Raw genomic sequence first — 22815 nt, forward strand, 5'->3', positions numbered from 1 at the left:
ATAAATCTGTTAACACGGTATCACCAGTTTATCCAGAGGTAATTTAGTTTCTGCTTTTATTTTGAAGAAAATGTCCTTTCCCCTCTTTGACTCACGCTAACTTGACGAAGGCTACGGAGGGTCAGAAGGACCAAACCATTTAAAACACGTCCCTTCTTTCACTGTTACTGTTGGATTTTAATGATTTACACAGTTTGAGTTTTATAATTCATCAATTAATCATGTTTTTTATTTCATTAACGGAAATCACTGCTTTTATTATTGAAATTAAATTAATTAACAACGTTTATTATTATTTATTTGACTCACCTGTAGCCTGTAATTTATTGATTTATTAATCTCTATTTAATCTGCAGCTGATGAATCAGACTGATGAGGAATTAAATGATTTTCTCCACTAGATGGCAGCAAAACATCAAACAGTAAAATCACCTAAACTTCATTCTCCTCTGTCTTCTTCTTCTTCTTCTTCTCCTTCTCCTTCTTCTTCTTCTTCTTCTTCTCCTTCTTCTTCTTCTTCTTCTTCTCCTCCTTCTTCTGCTACATGTAACAGTATTAATGTACACTTACATTTATATTAATTTTCAATATATAATATGTCATCAGTCATATTTCACTTCATATTTGGTTAATTTCAGTGTTTAATGTCCACAAAAAACATTTGCACAAGACAAACAATTAAACCCACAATACTTATATAATTATTATATTAGAATATAATACATACATACATATTATTCATTATTATTAATTAATATATTATTTTACATAATATAATAACACTGTGTGCATATCGTTGTATCATTAATATAATAACTGTATAATCAGGCTCATTTTCATTGGTTGATAACGTGTTTACACCTCTGATGTTCAGTTTTAACCTTTTATAGAAGATTAAACTGTAAAGTTCAATTTTAAAGACAGTGAATATCTGAACATTTATGTTTCCATGGCAACCTATTGATCCATACTGTTGATTCAGACGTTTGTGTCGAACAAACAAGTACGAGGACGTTTAGTGAGACTGCATTTCATTATTTTCAGCCTACAGAAGAGACGTGTGCGCAGTAGTTCTGTGTCTGCAGATTAAATCTCACGTTTCCACATTTTTCAACTCTTTGTTGATCTCAGAGCCGCAGACTCTCGCTGCCACGTGGATCCTGAAACATCATCTGGACTTCAGGCTGCAGACGGAGATTCAAGATTCAGGATTTAAAAAGGCTTTAACTAAAAAAGACCCCCGACATGAAACTAAGATGTTTTTCTGCTCGGACTCTGGGTGAGACGACACACATGAGGTTCAGTTTATTGTCATTTTACAACACAAGACTGCAAAATGAGCTGCAGCTGCTGCTGCAAGACCTTCATACAGAGACTGTCTGAGCAAATACATCACAGTAACACAATAACATGGGAGGAGGTAGAACTACAAACAAGACGTAAAGAAAGGAAAACCAGATTATATTTTATTATAAGATAAGAATATCGAATCTTATTAATCTCAAATGAATGAGATGTTTTTATATTAAGACGCGGTCAGAATAAACCCAGTGGGGCTCCACGAGTTTCCAGTCACAGAAGAAAATGTACAAGAAAAATGTTACTAACAAAAAGTTTTTCTGACATCTCAACGTGGTGAAAAATATCGTTTTTACGTGTCTGGTTTCATGACAATAAGAGGTTGTTGGTGCTGCCCCTCTTCCGTCCACCATTTTGAATTTATGTCACATCTCTCGATAAGTGAGGACACAAAGATAATATTCATGTGTAGCTGAGGACTTCAGGGCTGCAGCGCCTGGTGATTAGTTCAAAATACTCCAGTTTAAAATGCGTCTAAACGTCTGTTAACTGGACACCAGGCATGAAATGACTCAAGCTACAATAGAAAAGGTCGAACATACACGTGATCCTGAGAAGTGATGAAGGTTATATTGCACATTATATTGATATTATTGTCTTCAGTCTCAGACACACATGAAAACACACATAAACACAGATGTTCAATATGTGCAGAAACCCTGTCGGTATGATTCCTCAGTGTTTCTGTACAGGAAGCTGATGAACCACACACACCTGCTGGTGGTCAGTGTGTGTGTGTGTGTGTGTGTGTGTGTGTGTGTGTGTGTGTGTGTGTGTGTGTGTGTGTGTGTGTGTGTGTGTGTGTTCCTCTCAGGCTGGAGTCCGACCTGCTCGTCTGCTGCTGCTCTCAGCGTTTCCTGTGTGATGGATGTGGCTGCTGAGCGTTGTGAGCGGCTGTTTGCTAATGAACAGATCTGTTTAGCCAGCCGCTCCGCTGACCTCTGACCCCGCTCGCTCTCCACACCGGGCGCTCGGTAAATACATCCGAGGACGGAAAACACAATTAATGTGAGGGAGTGTCGGCTCGACGTGGAGCGAAGGATTAAAAATGATGCGGAGGGAAAATAAACTGATGGTGTGTTCGAGTGTTTTCAGCATTAAAGCAGGAAGGTGTGACGATTCAAACAGGAAGTGGTTCCTTCACTTGATGAGAGCGTCAGGGAGGAGGACAAACCACAGCCAATCAGCTCCCTCCGCTCATTCTTTCTTTTTGTTCTGACCCAGACTGTGAGTGGCTCGGCTCTCCAGAACCACTGGTGAAGGGAAGGTTGTATGTCTTTGGTTTATTTCTGAGACCAGAGGAAGAACTGTTGTTCTGAGGCTGAGTGGACTGTTTACTCACCTGGACTCACCTGGACTCACCTGCTCTCTCTCTCTCAGCATCATGCACATTTATTTAACCTTCATCCTGAGATTATTGATCAGCCTGTCACAGCCGATCAGGACAGAGGAGAAGCAGAGCCATCACTAGAGGTTTGGGTCCACCTGAAGGAAATCAAAACGTTTCCCATCAGTCAGCGGGGTAATGACCTCTGACCGGCCGGGTGATACGTCAGCAAATATCCGTCTGTCAGAGCGCCGCTTCATTGTTTCCGCCCGCTGAGCAGCACGATCGACGGAGCTCGACGAGACGCCACAGACCATCGTTTCATGATGTTTCTTGTTGGTGTGAGTGTCTCACAGGCTTCGTCCTTCACACAGTAACACAACATCGACCTCGATCCTCAAAGCTGAACTGAACTGCAGAGGCCTGCGATCGAACACAGAAGGTGAGAAATTAAAAACATCATGGATATAACCTGTGTTTTAACAGGACGTCTGAGGAAAAGATTTCAAACACAACAGAGACGCTCCGACATGTGAGCAGAGGAGCCGAGTCAAGAGAAAATCAGACAGGATAATCATTTCCATTATCATGAAACCATCATTAAAGCGATGTGCGTCCATTAAACGTGTCCATCAGTGACTGTTAACATCTTCACACTCGTCTCTGATGTAGAGACTCAAAGACGCGACGCTGCAGATCAACAAACATCAGCTGCTGAAACGTCCTCGTATCAAACCGCTGAAGACGTCGACTCCCAAACCAACACGACCGCCGCAGAGCAGCTGGACAGACAGACAGTTTGTGGTTTGGCTCAAAGTTACCACATTACTTCTGTAACGTCAGTGACAAACATACCTACATTACAAATGTGACTTTAGTTACATCATGTTCATCACAACACGATGTTAGTAAGCTACAAGAACCCATCAACAGAAAAGAGGAGTCAGCAGAATCAATGTCAGCTCGGTGCGTTTCTATAAAACCACAGAAGATTCAAACTGAGCGAATCTTTGGGCTGAATTTTCTGTTTCTCACAGCTCTGTTTGTACTCAGGCACAAACAACCTGCCAGGGTCAGAAAACAGCACGGTTTGGATCCGATTCCTGTGGAGAATAGCTGGTTCTGTTTCTGCAGGTGTCTTTAAAAACATCCAGAGGTGTGACTCAACTGCAGTCAGCTGTTTGGCACCTTGTTGGTAATAACGTCACCACCTTTTGTGAAAGTCAGCTGATAATCATATAATGAGATCGTGATTGACACGTTTGGACGCATCTGTGCAGAAACATCAACAGCTGACGTGACATCCTGGAGACTGACTGCAGGAAGAACCTGTTCCTGAGCGCGTCGCTCTTCTGTCATGGAGACATGAGACGATCTCTCCCACAGAAGATCTCAGGGAGGTTCAGTGAGTTTGAGCCTCGCTGTGCTGACATGGAGGAGACGGGAGCACCTCAGTAGTGTTATAGTTGACTGATTATTATATATGATATAATTATATCATTAATACTGAAGCATCAGTTTGTAAGCAGCATGTTAGCGTTGTGGCTGCTGATCGCTGATCAGCTGTTGTTCATGTCATGTAGCTGTGTTGTTGTCGGCTTATTAGCTGAGTTTAGAAAGAACGCTATCAAAACAGTGAAAGTGAATCATTTTATGTTTTTCTTTCATCCCTCTTTTGTCGCGCCTCCGTTGATGGATGGTGTCCCGTATTGATGGACGGTGTCCCCTGTTGATGGACGGTGTCCCTGTTGATGGATGGTGTCCCGTATTGATGGACGGTGTCCCCTGTTGATGGACGGTGTCCCTGTTGATGGACGTTGTCCCTGTTGATGGACGGTGTCCCCTGTTGATGGACGTTGTCCCTGTTGATGGACGGTGTCCCTGTTGATGGATGGTGTCCCCTGTTGATGGACGGTGTCCCTGTTGATGGACGGTGTCCCCTGTTGATGGACGTTGTCCCTGTTGATGGACGGTGTCCCTGTTGATGGACGGCACTCTGCCTAGAAGAACTCACTGTTGACTTCTAGTTTCACGCTGGACACGACCAGCAGTCTCCTGTCAACTGTCCGTCCCCGTCCTCCTTCCTGTGTGGACTTTTTACTCTTTATATGTCACCTGACTTCCTCCTTTGCTGTCGTGATAATTACTACGGCCACTAGAGGTCTCCATGTAACAAGAGGCAGAAATATGGATCATAACGAGCTGCTTTCACAGTCAAACTGTCAAACGTTTGTCATCTTGTCTCTCAGCTCTGTGATGTCGAAGTTTTAATTCAGACCTTAATGTGATGTGACATATTGTAGGTTAACTACAGCTGGTTCTCTTCAGGTGACAGAAGAAACAGCAGACGATGGAAAAACTTTAAATGTTTGTATTGAGGAAACATCCTCTGCTAACAGCTGAGAGGAGGATTCACACATCTTCTGTTCATCCACACAACAACTTACACGTCAGTTAAGATCAAACACTCCTGTGAAGATATTCAGCCGTTTATTTTCTCTGACATGAATGTGACACGAAGATAAAATCAGCCGGACAGAAACTCGTTCAGCAGCCAGAACCAAGTCCAGCAGCAGGACGGACTCGTCACGCGTGTGATGTGAAGAACGAGGTGAACAGCTGAGTGTTTAACTGTTGAGTATTAATCAGCGTGTCGGTGTGACGAGGTTAAACAGCTGATTAATACGAGGCTCCGCTCCGTCTCTCACTGTTATGATAATGAGCTCATTCAATATGCAGATTCAGTCCTCAGAGGCCGAACGCAATTAATTGTTCTCGTTGACTCGAGTAATTATTTGTTTGCAGATTTAATTTGGAGATTTAGAAAGTGTCTCTGCCACATGATTTGTGTGTGTGCGTGTGTGTGTATGTGTGTGTGTGTGTGTGTGTGTGTGTGTGTGTCACATTATGTAATCCAGAACTGCTGCAGTAACAATGCAACAGCTGATCACAGCTCAGTTTTATTCTGCCCTCCTGTGTTCTCGTGCTTCTCCACACCTGCACCTCCTCCTTCATTAGCTCCGCCCTCTTCCCAGTGTTTTTCCACTCGTCACCCTCACCTGTGTGTCTCCTCCTCCCTCCACCTGCACCTCATCCTCTCGTTGGTTTAGTTTGTATTTAAGTCCAGTGTTCGTCGAGTCGTCTGATGTTCCTTCCCTGCATCGTGTCCAGCTGCTCTGCTGCAGTGTGACGTCTGAAACATCTAAAAGTAAGAAAACATTCAAACTTGAGCACAATTAAATCTATGAAATGAAACAATTCCTGGAAAAAATGCACATTTTCCATTTTCTACACAGTGAACTGGTGTTGGCAACATTATTAATGGACAGATGCTTCTTGAATGGCAGAGGACGAGTGAGGGCAACTGTACAAAACAAATATTTGAGTTCTGACTTTTCATTTGATTTCTTTTATTTTCGTGTCCCGACCCTCGTGTGTCCATAAGACACCACAGGTCCAGCTGCAGCGTCACATGATTCATTTCATTACAAATTGCTGCTGTTGTTAATTTTGCAGTTCGGTCTGAAACTGAATATTCTGCCTTCGCTCCAAAACTTGACCAAGAAAATGTGCTACAACGAAGTTTCTCTCCCTGAAGCTCAGCTCAGGTTTTTAATCATCATCCAACCAGAAGAAATCAGAATGAATCGAGGACATTTTAGTAAAAAGTTCATCTGCTACGTCCTCATAGATGGACAATCACTGTCAACACTGGCTTTTCTTTATGAGACAGACCATTTGTCTTTATACAGGAGAAACACATCCTGAATTACCTGCTCTGGAAAATGAATGACGGCCGTTCAGACACAAACAGGATTTCAAGTCATCAGTGGAGGGATGAGAGACGTCCTGATGAAAGATCTTATTACTGAGTCTCTGATCAGACACGAAGGGTTAACGTCGATGTCTCATGTTTAAAGCTGGACGATGCAACTTCTGTCTGTCTTTCATTATACGTCAGTTTTATCAGCTGAATAAACTTAAAGTATGTAAAGTAAAAGTATTCAGGTAAACTGTCCTGTCAGTGTTTTTATATCCGATTGTGTAGATTAATATTACTGCTACTAACCTTCACCTGACTTCCATCAGCATGGAGGGAGGAGATGATTTACATTGTTGGGTGAACTGTTCCTTTAACAGCGCGTCTCTGTGATCGTCTGAGCGTGTTTACAGACAGAAACCTCTGATATTTGGTCAGGAGGAGACAAACAGATTTTGGTGGATTACTCCTTTAATCAGGCAGCTCTCTGATCTCCCAGAACAAACAGAGGAGCTCTAATTAGCAGCATTAGTGTTAATTAGCTGACGGTAATCTGAAGTCAAACACGTGAACTGTTTCTGTTTCTGAGTGACTGACAGGACGAATGTCAGGAAGCAGAATGGATTTAAAGAGTTAACGTGATAAAAGATAAAAACAAGCAATAAAATAACAATTAACATCAAATAAAACAATTAAAAATGTATTTAAAAAAGCTCAGAAGAAAGTAGAATATCAGAACAATGATAAACAGTAAAATATAGATAAATAACAATTAAATTAAAATAAGTGTAATCATTCAAAACATTAAATCATTAGATACTAAATAAAAGACAGACCGAACAAATAAATCACAGAAAGTCTGAAGCTTTGACCGAGCCCCGAGGAGACTGGACCGAACCCCGAGGAGACTGGACTGGACCGAGCCCCGAGGAGACTGGACTGGACCCCGAGGAGACTGGACCGAGCCCCGAGGAGACTGGACCGAGCCCCGAGGAGACTGGACTGAACCCTGAGGAGACTGGACCGAGCCCTGAGGAGACTGGACCGAACCCTGAGGAGACTGGACTGAGCCCAGAGGAGACTGGACTCAGCCCAGAGGAGACTGGACTCTACCCCAGAGGAGACTGGACCGAGCCCAGAGGAGACTGGACCGAGCCCAGAGGAGACTGGATCGAGCCCCGAGGAGACTGGACTCAGCCCTGAGGAGACTAGACCGAGCCCCGAGGAGACTGGACCGAGCCCTGAGGAGACTGGACTGGACCGAGCCCAGAGGAGACTGGACTGGACCGAACCCCGAGGAGACTGGACTGGACCGAGCCCCGAGGAGACTGGACCGAGCCCCGAGGAGACTGGACTGGACTCAGCCCCGAGGAGACTGGACCGAGCCCAGAGGAGACTGTGTCACCCACAGCTCCCCCAGCAGGTGGACCACAGTCAGTACTTTAACCTCCTGCACACATCATGTTGCTCCAGAGTTAACGAAGCCGCTCTGTGTCGTTTTATAGAAGAAGAATTTTAACATTTACAACATTAATGAGGTAAAAATATAAACTTGTTCCATCAGTGAGTAAACCAGCTGTTCTCAGAGGAAAATAAGGTCCCAGGACACTGTTTGAAGCTGGAAAGGTGGCAGGGTCCGCCACATATAAACATATTTTTCTCTTCTCATGAACATTTCTTCACCAGAACTACGAACTGCTCCTTTAAGCTGTGAACACAGCGCCTCCATCAGGACGGTCATGGAATTTATTTACTTTTTATTTGTCTGAATTATTTCTCATCATAATTATAAATTTAACATCTAACATACTGTGTGTGTGTGTGTGTGTGTGTGTGTGTGTGTGTGTGTGTGTGTGTGTGTGTGTCCAGTGGGATAACTGTCCAAAAATATTATTAATTACCTCAGTCCAGCTTCTTAAAATGTGCCGGTTAATAAGAGCTGAGACATAATTAAATTTGCGGCTGAGCGACCTTGAGAGACTTAAAACATAAAAACATGATGGATGGACGCGCACACACACACACACACACACACACACGCACACGCACACGCGCACACGCACACACACACACTTTTGTATTTGCATATCTATATTTCAGTCTCGGAGGTCAGAAGCAGCTGACGACTCGATCGAATAGTTAAATTCACTTTATTGAAGTTTTGAGTCTCTTTGTTGTTTTGCAGTCGCTGATGATGATGATGATGATGATGAGGATGATGAAGATGAGGAGGAGGAGGTGGAGGATGAGGCTGATGATGAAGATGACATCACTTTTCACATCACACTATAATGAAAGACATCTCACACACTGACGCTGCACGCTGTTAGCTAGTTACTGCGTCGTCGTGGCGAGTAGCGACCAGCGTTACGGTTCATAACCGCCAGCGACTGACTGGCGACTGTGTTTTGAAATTTGTTTATTTTTAACAGTATTTTATTCTTAAATATCCAGATATCCATATATCCAGCTCATACCTGATTGGCCGAGGCTGCGTCCTCAGTAGTGATGGCGTGTTGGTGTTTACGTGCCGTCTGTGATGGTCATTTGACAGAGATCTCTGTCGGAGCAGGAAAATGATGGTTAATTAAAACATATATGTGTTTTTGTTGGGGCGGCCGTCATCAGTGAGACATGATGGATGTAAATCCTCTCTCAGCTTTAAAGGACAGACCGACTGCACTGACTTGTGGTCGCCTAACAAACCGCAGCAAATTACATATTAACTTTCTTTTACGCTACGCTCGGCTTTCATCTCTGTAATAGCGTCGACTCGGCCGCACGGCCAGATCTGCTGTCTGAGATAACTGCAGCTGTGAGTCATTTCTTCATACGTGACACGAGCGACCTCCTCTCAGAGTATTTTATGAATGTAATCAGACGCATCAATCACAGCGAGGCAGCCGGGCCCGTGTTAATCCTCCGTGTTCTCTCTGAGTTTGGAGTTAAATGGCCCTAAAGACTAATGAAAGAGCAGACCGAGCTTCACTCCTGCAGCCGGAGGAATTAATCTCCTCTGTCACTGCTCAGTCAGTGTTGAGCAGATCCAATCATTATTCAGCTCAAAATTAAATCACACTTTCAACTCGGAACCCATTTTCATGAAAAGTTACCGGGCTGAAAGCAATAAGTTCTGCAGAGTTAAACAGCGAGGCCCGAACAAGGAAAAATGTTGTAATATTCCTTTAATTAGTGCTGGAAGATGTCTTTGAACCTTGAACCTTTTTAATTCAGTAAAAGTATAACTGACATCTGAACTACATTTACTACAGTACAAGTACACGAGCAGTAAAAGTCACAGTAACATGTACATCAGCTGACTTTCATGTCAGGAGGAGCAGGAGACGACGAGACAGAGACCTGCTCCAACATCTGTTACCATGACACCACTGGATGTTTGGAGATGTTGGGACATTTTATAAAGTCAGGCTCAGTCATCATCTCCTCCTGATGATATAAAGTCAGGCTCAGTCATCGTCTCCTCCTGATGATATAAAGTCAGGCTCAGTCATCATCTCCTCCTGATGATATAAAGTCAGGCTCAGTCATCATCTCCTGATGATATAAAGTCAGGCTCAGCCATCGTCTCCTCCTGATGATATAAAGTCAGGCTCAGTCATCATCTCCTCCTGATGATATAAAGTCAGGCTCAGTCATCGTCTCCTCCTGATGATATAAAGTCAGGCTCAGCCATCGTCTCCTCCTGATGATATAAAGTCAGGCTCAGCCATCGTCTCCTCCTGATGATATAAAGTCAGGCTCAGCCATCGTCTCCTCCTGATGATATAAAGTCAGGCTCAGCCATCGTCTCCTCCTGATGATATAAAGTCAGGCTCAGCCATCGTCTCCTCCTGATGATATAAAGTCAGGCTCAGCCATCATCTCCTCCTGATGATATAAAGTCAGGCTCAGCCATCGTCTCCTCCTGATGATATAAAGTCAGGCTCAGTCATCAGGGTGAGGGCTACATTAAAATAATGTGTTACTTTCATATATTTTGCGTGTCACTAGATAACATACTTAGAAAATTAGTGGTAATATGTTTGATAATATGTGCAAACAGCAATAACATGAATAATGAATAATAATATTTGACAATATAGTGAATATATCATTTGATACATTACGAGTGCACTAAATATATTTTGTTTTGTGTCAGCTCATGTTGACACAAATGATGCATATATGAATGAAAACATCTAGAATGTTAATTATGTTGATGTTAGATCTACATATATGGAAACATAGTGGGACGATACAGGAGGATCACACCTGAATGTGACAGAATAAAGAGCAATTCAACTTTCTTTAATGAAATATTTATTTCATTGTGGGAGGAAACCTGAGCTCCAGGAGAAAACCTGTGCAGACACATGGAGAACACCTCCACCCAGAAACCAGGTGGAGGTGTCTCTGAGGCTCATCACTGAGCCACCATCTGCCCCTGGATGGTGACCACAGAGCCTGAGATCAGTGGTGTCGTAGCTCGTTAGTCTCCAGTCCTTTGTTGTGGACAGGACGTTCCTGGGTGAGGGAGCTGGAGAAGGGCTGGAGAGGTGAAGGGGGAGGAAGACGGAGCTGCTGCTGACATACCTGAGCTGAACAACCAGCAGCCTGCTCCACCTCTTCTTCCTCTGCATCTCCACCTTTGTTTCCTTTTTCTCTTTCTTTGCTTTCTTTTTGAACTCTGCTTTCATCTGGGTTTCTTTCTTTTTCATTTCCTTTTCCTGTTTTTCTACCTTTTGTTTCTCCTCCATGTCCTTTTGTTCTTGCTTCTTCACCTCCTCATCTTTTATACTTACTTACCTTGGTGGTCCTCGTGCAGGTGTCCTGTAGATCTGTCCTCTCTCCCTCCACCTGTTTCAGTCTCTCTCCCCAGCTGTGGGAACAGTGTGATGAACTGTTACTAGTGTCACTCGCTCACTCTGAAGACAGTAACGTGAGATAATTTAATAAACAGCTGGAGTTAACATCAGTGACTCCACCTCGTATTCATCAGAGCATGTTGGAAAGACTCGTCAGGTGTTTGGGGAATAAACCACAAAATCATTTTGAGAAATACACTTTTACTTTTAATTGTGATGCTCGGACCGTCCACTGTCCACTGAGACCAGGCAGACGTTTCTATTGACGTCTCAGTGGAGTTAGCCAACGTTAGCGCTGCTACGTTAGCCAATTAAAATGTTCTCCCACCACGTGTTGTAATGAAAAGTTTCTAGTTACTTTAAAGAAATAAGATTTTACACAATAGATAACGTACTTATAATTATTATATTCTGTGAATGTTTCTGCTCGTTGCCTTCTGTGTTTTTCTTCTCATCTTTGTGTAACATACTGAACATGCTGCCGCCTCGGTCACTGATATTTTTCTATTCAAAAAGCCGTTCTCGTCAAACTTCCTCTTCACTTATCTTGTCTTTGAAACATTGAGCTCAGTCTTCTCGACGGATCTTGTCTGTGACCTTACTGTTGTAACTCTGTGTTGGTCTCACTTGAACCTGAATGCTCGTATTTAATTAAACTACAGAGCTCAGAGACGTGTGGATGTAAACCTGCTCTTTATTTAAATGGTAAATATAAAGCACAGTCAGGTGTGATGATGGCGGCGGCGGCGGCGGCGGCGGCGGCGGCGGCCTCAGTCACGCCTGTCGTGTTGAGCGAGTGCTCTCATTGAACTGTGGGCTGCAGCAGACATGTCATCACACTCAGACCATCTGTCTTCATCTGTCGCAGCACAGAGAGACACGGTCAGAACCCGCTGAGACTCCGACACATCTGAGGAACAGGAAACGTCTGATTGGTCGGACAGTCAGCAGAGACCGCCGACCAGCTGAAGGCTGCAGCAGAGAGGACTGAGATACCTGAGCAACACCTGCAGGATGGGACAGGTTTGGGCTGGATTTGTAATTATTTGTTATTAATTATGTTGATATAATGAGGTTCTGGTTCTGGTTTCACTTCACTGTGGAGAGGAGCAGCTGCAGTACCACCGCTGTCCACTAGGACGAGCTGACAGTCAGTCACAGTAAAACATCTGTGGGTTTAACTCATTACAGATGTTACAAAGACTAACAAGACAAACAGGCTGAGGTGTGTGTGTGTGTGTGTGTGTGTGTGTGTGTGTGTGTGTGTGTGTGTGAGATGGATGGACGCCTCTAAACGATGTGTTCAGTAACAGGAGGCGACACAATAATCTGCCCGTTTGTCGGCTTAACTGGAACGTCAATACTGTATCGACTGAAACGTCAGAAACACAGAGGCCTTCATTAACCTGCCGTCTGACACACACACACACACACACACACACACACACACACACACACACAGACCTCAGCCTGTGCGTGTGTGTGTGTGTGTGTGTGTGTGTGTGTGTGTGTGACTCTCACCTCATATGAAACGTGACCATGATGGAGACCAATGATCATGAAGCTGAGCTGTTTCAATTCACATCTCAAACCTGCAGACTGTCCTTTGTGTTCATGTTTAACCACAAGCTCTTCTAAACCTCCTCACCTGAACGTGTCCTGGTGTTTCCTCTGAACGTGTCCTGGTGTTTCCTCTGAACGTGTCCGGGTGTTTCCTGTGAACGTGTCCGGGTGTTTCCTGTGAACATGTCCGGGTGTTTCCTGTGAACATGTCCTGGTGTTTCCTGTGAACGTGTCCGGGTGATTCCTGTGAACGTGTCCTGGTGTTTCCTGTGAACATGTCCTGGTGTTTCCTGTGAACGTGTCCGGGTGTTTCCTGCGAACGTGTCCGGGTGATTCCTGCGAACGTGTCCGGGTGTTTCCTGTGAACGTGTCCTGGTGTTTCCTGTGAACGTGTCCCGGTGTTTCCTCTGAACGTGTCCTGGTGTTTCCTGTGAACGTGTCCCGGTGTTTCCTCTGAACGTGTCCTGGTGTTTCCTCTGAACGTGTCCAGGTGTTTCCTGTGAACGTGTCCAGGTGTTTCCTCTGAACGTGTCCCGGTGTTTCCTCTGAACGTGTCCTGGTGTTTCCTGTGAACGTGTCCAGGTGTTTCCTCTGAACGTGTCCTGGTGTTTCCTCTGAACGTGTCCTGGTGTTTCCTGAACGTGTCCGGGTGTTTCCTCTGAACGTGTCCTGGTGTTTCCTGAACGTGTCCAGGTGTTTCCTCTGAACGTGTCCTGGTGTTTCCTCTGAACGTGTCGGGGTGTTTCACCTGAACGTGTCCTGGTGTTTCCTGAACGTGTCCGGGTGTTTCCTCTGAACGTGTCCGGGTGTTTCCTCTGAACGTGTCCGGGTGTTTCCTGCGAACGTGTCCTGGTGTTTCCTGTAAACGCGTCGGGGTGTTTCCTCTGAACATGTCCTGGTGTTTCCTCTGAACGTGTCCGGGTGTTTCCTCTGAACGTGTCCGGGTGTTTCCTCTGAACGTGTCCTGGTGTTTCCTCTGAACGTGTCGGGGTGCTTCCTCTGAACGTGTCCGGGTGTTTCCTCTGAACGTGTCCGGGTGTTTCCTGCGAACGTGTCCTGGTGTTTCCTGCGAACGTGTCCTGGTGTTTCCTGTAAACGTGTCGGGGTGTTTCCTCTGAACGTGTCCTGGTGTTTCCTGCGAACGTGTCCTGGTGTTTCCTCTGAACGTGTCCTGGTGTTTCCTCTGAACGTGTCGGGGTGTTTCCTCTGAACGTGTCCGGGTGTTTCCTCTGAACGTGTCCGGGTGTTTCCTGCGAACGTGTCCTGGTGTTTCCTGTAAACGTGTCGGGGTGTTTCCTCTGAACGTGTCGGGGTGTTTCCTCTGAACGTGTCCGGGTGTTTCCTCTGAACGTGTCCTGGTGTTTCCTGCGAACGTGTCCTGGTGTTTCCTGTAAACGTGTCGGGGTGTTTCCTGTGAACGTGTCCTGGTGTTTCCTCTGAACGTGTCCGGGTGTTTCCTGTAAACGTGTCCTGGTGTTTCCTGCGAACGTGTCCTGGTGTTTCCTCTGAACGTGTCCTGGTGTTTCCTGCGAACGTGTCCTGGTGTGTCCTCTGAACGTGTCCTGGTGTTTCCTCTGAACGTGTCGGGGTGTTTCCTGCGACTCTGTCTGTTTCAGAATAAAGTTTTGGACCCGTCGTCTCTCGGACAGAAGATTCACAGACTCGTCTTCAGGGATCCGTCACACGTCCTCCCAGTCTAATTTAACAACCACAGGGCCCATTTGGTTCCATCGCTGCACTTTGGTCCCACGGTCCCTGAACACATCAGAGCAGTAATGTTGGCAGATTGTCTCACTAACAGTTCAGGACCCCCCCGTCTCTCCTGGCTCTGCACACACCTTGTTAAATCCCACTTTGTTTGCGGCCCTCGTCCTCTGACAGTTAAAGAAGTGACGAATGGCCATTATTATGGAAAGAAGGTTACTTTTATACACGGCTCGCGGCGCTGAGGGGGGCGACGCCGGCTGCTCCATCACTGTCAGGGAAACTAATGATAAGATATCATAAGACACAGGACGGCCATGTTAAGATGGAGTGGCCTCCCGCCGAGTTTTCATCAGCCGCCGTCTGTCTGCGCTCAGCATTCATCTTGATTCTGCATCCACTCGCACTTATTTTGCTTTACAGCTGCAAAAATACATCAAACACTCGCAGCTCGTGTAGATTTATAAGTGGAGGAATCTGCACAATTTAAATGAATAATGATGATAAAAGTGTCGTTTTCTCTCTTTATTTCTGCAAAACTTCACCGTTCAGTAAACGCCGCCGCGTGTTTGCAGATCAAACGTGACAGACTGACGAGCGGCGTCCAAACACTGCAGACGTTCACAGCGTAAATACAACATAAATATAACGTTAAATCAAACACGTCTCGATTCAAAACAAACAGAATGAATCAGAGGTAAACTGCAGCACGAACTCTTCTGTGTTTTAATGGTACAAACATCTTTTCAGCTTCGTCTCTGGACTCTTTATCCTGATTATCATCTCTGATCACCCGACGGACTCTGGTCGTGGTCGAGGAGCAAAAAGCTGATGAGAAATTTGTGAAACTTTTAATCAGAGTGAAGCTGACGGTGATAAGCTGTTAGTCCAGGGAGCCGTGCTGCATTCACGGTCCGTTAAAAAAGAAAAAGAAAAGCAGTGGTCTCGGGATCCTCCTCCGTGATGGACGGATTAGAGGCTCAGATTGTTTTCCTGCTGCACTTTCATTGAAGTTTCCTCTGATTAATTGAAACTGTGTGCTGGTTAAGCCCTAAAAAAACACCTTCAAACACGCAGGCTCGTAGTTTTTCTCCAACGATTCCCAAATCTGCGTCTGTGGGTTGTGATGTGTTTGAAGAGGATTTTGATTTAATTACCAGAGGCACACAGGAAGGAGCCCGAGCTGTGCTGCTCCTCAATCACAGTTAATATCAAAACAAAATCACACACTAATCTTTTGATAATTGAATCCTTATTTATTAGCAGCTTTTATTTGTTTAATGGCCGGCGAGGGAAATGAAGTTCTGCTGCAAATATATGCACAGACAGACGAAACCAAACCTCCTGTTCTTTGACTGCGGAGAGAAAATGAGCTAATAAGTGTTCACAGAAAGTATACAAGTAGACAGAGAGCAGCCGGGCTCGGGCCAGCTCCGGCATCCGTCTTCATATTTATTTAGTTTTTTCCAAAGAAACAATTTCCATTTTTCTTCTTTCTGATGTGAAAATAACAAACCAGGATTCATCCAACAAGATTATAAACTAAAAGATCCGATCAAACTTCAGTTATTGCTCGTTACAACCCGACATCGTGTTGAGACCGTTGAACCTACAGAAACATAAAGAAATGCAAAGTTTTGTGTGTTTGTGGTTTTTTAGAGATGTGCAACTATAAATGTTTTTATGGTGACTGAGTTTTATTGAATTTAGTTTTACAGTTAAAAGTAATTTGAGTAATTTGACGTTGTATAAAGTACTTTGTTACATGAAATAGCAATACGTTACCGGGGTCTGTAGGTTGAGCTACTACCTCTGACCTGGAAGATGTCGTCTCTGAGCTGCGCGCACCCGCGACAGCCGGCTTGTTTACCTGTAGCTGCTGCTGCTAGTTTGACCCCGGATGTTGATAACAGACGAGCCCGGACTCAGAGGGGAATAGCACGAGCGTATCATGACAAAATATTGGTGAAATGAACTAGTTTCGTGGCAGATAATGCTCATAGAGGCTGTGTGTCGGTGCCCCCTCACTCACATTATATGGATATATCGGCGCTACACCGGATCTAATTTCGTCCGAACAACTTCAAATGACATCAAAGTTATCTGGGTGAGTAAATGACCATATATTTTGCTAGAAATAAGACCCAGGTTGTAAAAAACGGTAGTTATCCTTTAAAGGAACAGTTCACCCAAAAAGTACGCTGATGGAAAGTCAGGTGAAGTTTTGAAGTAACTGCGGACCAAAAAACTATTTCTGACCTTGTTGTGCTGCAGATCAGAAACAGGGTGTATGATTTTGAGAACTGACCGATGCACTACGCCGTTCCACTGCCGGACTTCCTGACTCGCCACGTGTTCTCTACAGCGAGACGCTTCTGACGCCGCGGTGCAGCCGGTGGAAACATGAACACTGTCTCCAACAGCCACGATCAGCTCCGGCGGCTGTAACGTGCTGCAGTCGGTGGACTCTGAGGGTTAGCGTCGCACCGTCTGGAGAGGGTGCACAAGCTCAACATCTTTGATTCCTCTCCTCGCCTCCTCGCCTCACCTCCTCTCCTCACCTCCTCTCCTCGCCTCCTCTCCTCACCTCCTCTCCTCGCCTCCTCTCCTCGCCTCCTCTCCTCACCTCGCCTCCTCACGTCTTCCCACCTTGTTTTGTTTGCTGTTTTTTATCATCTCTGCCAGATGTGGAAAACACAGTTCATTTACTTTTAATTCAGTTTAAAACTTCTCAGCACACAGGAACATCTGTAGCTTCCTGCTCCCTCCTCGGTGTCACAGCTGCTGGAACAACTTGAGGACACACCGGTGCGTCCTCGCTCCCCCAGCGAGGCTCCTCTGTCCTCGAGGAGCGTTTCAGGAAATGAAACATCCTTTAAGATGTCGCCCTGCCATCGATTTCCAGGTCACGAGCAGGAGGACGGAGACGAGGAGATGATGAGGAACAACAGTCTCTTTTTTACTTGATGGATAATAACTGGATATTTAAATGAGCGACGTTAGGATTGATATTTGTCACTCGGATGCGACTCCCCTCACAGCGTCTCTCTACAAGCCGCTCTGACTCTCTGTGCTGTGTAAAGACCATTATTTCCTTTTGTCCCGCACCGTCTTCTGTCTTTATTATTGCATAACAGAGGAGTAAATACAACAGATTCATCCTCTCTAATGACTTCCTTGTCGGCCATCTCCTCCCTCGACGCCGCGCTCCGCTGTGATTAATGCGGCGCGGCGAGTCCGAGCCGAAACGCCGAGGGAGGACGGAGGAAAGTGACAAAACAACAACAGGAAGAAAACAAAAAGGTTGTGGAGAGATCACGGGAGAATTGTACGAGGAGCGTCTTGTGTATCAGAAACATTAAGAATGTAATGTGCTATTACTCTGTGAGCTGCCAGCCGCCTTCCTCCCGGCTCGGCTGATAATAGAGCCGGGCTTTAGCCAACACACCGCCGCCGACAAGGGCCCTCGACACGCCGCCGCCTTAATACCAACCGGGGCCGCCGCTCCTCGGACAAAAATTGACATCGTCTGGAGAGTAAAGCAATCAGCCGAGCCGGTATTACAGAGCATTTATGTGTGAGCCGAGCCCCGGCACAGCAAATCTTGACCTTAAAGAAGCCGTTATTCCATTTTTCTTTCAGACGACTCAGTAAGTCCCTGTGAGAGCGGCGGTCGGGGGGATTTCCTGCAGGTTATCTGTGGGTTTAATTCACTGATTCACCAATCTGTTCCCTCCTAACGCTGCCGGCCCGACAACAGAAACGCAGCAAGAGAAACAGGAGCAAATGTGTTGATATACGATCCGACACAGAGCTGCTGGTTTTCAGAGCAAATACTCCTGAGAGCAGCTGCAGGGCTGCACAGGTAAATGTAAAGGTGAGTAAACTGAACTGGGGATCAGAAACTCTCATTAACCGATCAGCTCGACCCTCCACACGGTGACACCAAGAGCTTTTTGTCTCGTGTAAAACCTGCAGACGGATTTTATTCTGGAGGAGTCGACAGGAACATAACTGTGCTTCTCATCCAGTTTCAGAAGATGAAACAAAGTTTATTTTAAAAGTGAAGACGAGCAGGATGTTTGTGTGTCAGGAGCTACGACGACACGAATACTTGGTACAAGAAAACTACTCCTTCTGCTGCCTGCGGTTATATTTTGTACGGACAGGCTGATCATCAGTCTGGCTGATTATTGGGGCCGATATTCAACATTTGTCTGTCTGTGGTCACCACGCTGACACAATGTCCCGCCCACAACACTGTCTGATTGGCTGTTACTCGTGATGCGTAAAAATCAACACTGAATAATCTGAACCTGCAAAGTGACTAAAGTTATCAGATAAATGTAGTGGAAGAAAAAAGTAGCAGAAAATGGAAATACTCAAGTAAAGTTCCTCAACAATGAGTACATACAGTACTTGAGTAAATTGTCCGTAGTTACATCACTGGCTGTTCTCAACTCTGACACAAAGATGTTTATTTCTACAGTATCAGTTCCAAACATCGATTTTAGACAAAATGACTCGTTTCACTGTCAGAATTTGATCCGTTGAGTCTGAAAGTCCAGAAGAGCTGCACCACTGAGTCTTTTTATTCCCAGTTAAGTCAGCTGGGTGCTAAACTGGAAGTCAGCCGGCTCGGTCAGTCTCATCTGGGCCCGACAACACAGAAGATTCATTTTATAGCCGGAAAGTCGACCTTTTTCAGGACTGAACTGTGTTTTAATGCTCCTTCTTTTCTGTTCCTTTTTGATCTTTGCCGACTACAACTGAAATAAGAGAAACAAGGTTTTCACCTGACGGCACACCTGAACTCTACATTTCCTCCACATCGTCTGTGACCTCTTGACCTCCTCCTCTAAAAGAATAAAGTGCGTCTGGGTCTCATGGCTCCTCCGGTGGTGTTTTGCCGTGGCGTCCGGGGATCTGCCCGTCAGTAAACACCTCCGGGGTCGACCCGGACGTCGAGCTAACGGCCTCTCCGGCATCATTTCAGCCATTAGAGCTGTGGACTCAGCCTTCAGTCGGAGGAGACGGCCTCATTTCCTCCTCCGTCCTCCTTCTGGGAGCGCGAGCAGCAGTTTAAGTGATTTCTCTCTGAGCGTCCCCATAAGTGCAGCAGATTTCCCCTTTAAAGCCGGCGAATGTAAAACACCATGTTTCTTCTTTTTAAAAAGCTCAGCGATCACCGCCCGCCATCCGAGGAGATGGGCTAATTAAATTGGTACTTTTTACAAGTCTTACTCAATAAATCTGAATAAATTAACAAGGCATTACTAAGGCTGCTACATTAAATTTGCATAGTGCATTTAATGAATATGCAACTGCGAGTGGAAAGGTCTGCCACTGTGAACCCCGGTGAATTAGCATAACTACTTCCAGCATGTTTCTTAAATAATGCTCTCATTTGCACATCACTGAGTTGGCTAATTCTGTCTTCGGCGAGGGCGGCCTCGTAATTAAAGAATCCCACTTTAATTTTTAATGAAGTTTATGTTACATCAATCCTGACAGTAATGAGGGGGACGTGGAAACAAAAAGGCTGCTAATAATTAAATTCACAAACCAGTTTGAGGGATAATAACTCCTGAGGAGGAATTACATGACTAATTATTAATTAAATATTCATAGTGTCGTACAGCAGAGGCGGCGGTGATGGCGGCGGCTCGCTGTAAGCAGCCGCCTCGGCGCCGGCAGAGTCCAGATGCCAAACGGCTTTTATCTGTGAAGGACTTGAGAGGCTCGTAACGGCGCTCCAGACTGTCATTAATTATAATGACCCCTAAAACAAAACAGGCTGTAATTGGTCGTTGTCTGTGGCGGCGTGATGTCAGCGGAGGTTCAGTCGCAGCTCGGTCTGGTGGCTCCACACAGAACCAACCACAGAGACTTGATCCAAACAGACTTTACACTGGAACAGAACGTCTGACTTGTTGTTGTTCGTCTGTTAACGAGAGCGTCTGACTCTGAATCTGTTTTCATTATTTTTACACTCAATCTCATTAATCAACAAGAGAAACTGGACAGAGAGCGTCTCAAACTGATTCTGCCTGAAAACAACTCTCACGTCAGAAGCTGGTGAGACGGCTGAAACCACTGGAGGTGTTTGAGGACATCAGGACATTTTCAGCCACGTTTGTGGAGACAGAACCAGGTATTTTAAACCAAAACATGTTTTCCTCACCTGAACCAAACCGGGCCGACCAGAAGCACAGCGCCGTCGCATCACTGAAAACTCAACATAAAGTTTTGTAGAAACGTACGTGACCAACATTTATTCTGGTGACCGGGCCGATGAAACAAAAACACTTACGACACTTTAATGAGTGTAAAACTAAACCAAGTACAACAGTCAATCTGAAATGAATGTGTTCACAGCTTTGGGTTCTGACCCGTCGGACAGAACAAACACCTGGCAGACGTCACAGTGGGCTCACTGTTCTCACTGTGTGATATGTTTTACTCTTCAGATGCGACCGGGTGCACTGATGACGTGTTCGGGGCTGATCTTTAGATCGTCCGGTTCATGGTACATTTAGATCGATCCAGGTCCAGCACATCGACGTTCTTCCTTTGAGGCTGGTGTTACACACTGTGTGTTACACTTAAACTCACACACAAACTGCAGGATGAACAGCTGTTTGGTGTTTTTATGTGTAACACAGTTAAACATGTTCACTAACGCTGAACGTGAACACGTGAAGTGTTTGTGCAGAGCGTCACACACCCGGCGGCCCGGTCAGACACGACAGCACCGCCTTTATCTGACGCCTTCAAAAGTTAATTTCAGAGGTAATGAGTGCTGAGCTCCTGCTGATTCACCTCCTCTCTGAAGTCCTCCGTCTGCAGGAGGAGGAGAGGGAGGAGGGAGAGGAGGAGGAGAGAGGAGGAGGAGGAGGAGAGAGAGGAGGAGGAGAGGAAGGAGGGAGGAGAGAGAGGTTGGAGAGGAGGAGCGAGAGAGGAGGAGGATAGGGAGGAGAGAGAGGAGAGGTGGTGGAGGAGATGGAGGAGGGAGACGTGGAGAAGGAGGAGAGAGGAGGAGGAGGAGATGGAGGAGGGAGACAAGGAGGAGGGAGGAGAGAGGAGGAGGAGGAGATGGAGGAGGGAGGAGAGGGAGGAGAGAGAGGAGGAGGAGGAGAGGGAGGAGAGAGAGAGGAGGTGTTGGAGGAGATGGAGGAGGGAGACAAGGAGAGAGAGGAGGAGGAGGAGGAGGAGAGGGAGGAGGAAGAGAGGGAGGAGGAGGAGGAGGAGAGGGAGGAGGAGGAGATGGAGGAGAGAGAGGAGGAGGAGGAGGAGGAGGAGAGAGAGGAGGAGGAGGAGGAGGAGCGCCGTCTTGTCTCTTCTCATTACAGCCTGGTGAAACCGTCTCATTGCTCGTGTATTTAATTGAGCTGCAGAAGCGCAGCATCAGGAGGACTCGGGGTGAGTAAGGAGCGCTCCCATTGGTCCCACTGAGGAGCTCTTGATGTTCCATAAATCCCAGTCAGGAGAAATTTAATTGAGTTATACCACGCTGAATTACCTTGCATCTAAATGGCAGCCAGGTCTGGGCAAATGGAATAATTAGGCCCTGGCCAGAACGTTATGGAGTGTGATCCCGAGCGGCGCCGGGCCGCAGATATTCACGGATGCGATGCACTCGATTGGCTGCGTTTATGAAGAAGCGTATCAGATAACAAGGCCGAGCAGGGAGCACTTCACCAGCTCAGAGTCAAGATGCTGAAAATAACAGCTGCCTCAGCGGAGAGACGACACATCCAGCACTCGTCAGGACGTCCTCACAAAGACCTGCAACCACACAAACACCACCGACCCATAAACATTTAAAACCATTTAAAGTTTCTACATTTCAACATAAATATGTCAACAGATTTTGGTTTGTTAAGTTAATGGATCTGGACTTTAAAACCCTGAAGCCTCCACACTTCTCAGTCTGAGAGCTCCAGAACATATACTCAGTTATTAATGTACAAATACACACAAACACGTCGTGCAGCTTTTTAATGTGCGTCAGGCTGAATGTGAACAGCAGCCAGCTGGTGATGATGATGTCGTCGGGATCTTCATATTAAAAGTTTGACATCTGTCCATCGACTGTGACTGTGTGTGAGCACCACGCATCGATGTTATAAACAGAGTCCACCTGTCCTCGTCCAGCTGTAGTCCTGCACTCTGTCGGATCAGAACGCGGTCCGTAAGCTTGATCTGAGATGTTGTGGTGGAGACAGTCTCTGGTT

At 45.7% G+C, this 22815-nt stretch overlaps 1 long non-coding RNA gene across 1 annotated transcript; it reads left to right on the forward strand.

The window, feature by feature from the left end:
- Positions 1-5818: 5818 nt before the first annotated feature.
- LOC311255949 lies at positions 5819-6699 on the forward strand. The gene is made up of 2 exons (XR_014622417.1): positions 5819-5894; positions 6439-6699. It is a non-coding gene; the product is annotated as an uncharacterized lncRNA (long non-coding RNA).
- Positions 6700-22815: the final 16116 nt, after the last annotated feature.

Source organism: Pagrus pagrus (assembly GCF_965226575.1).
Source record: "Pagrus pagrus genome assembly, chromosome: 1".
NCBI lineage: Eukaryota > Metazoa > Chordata > Actinopteri > Spariformes > Sparidae > Pagrus > Pagrus pagrus.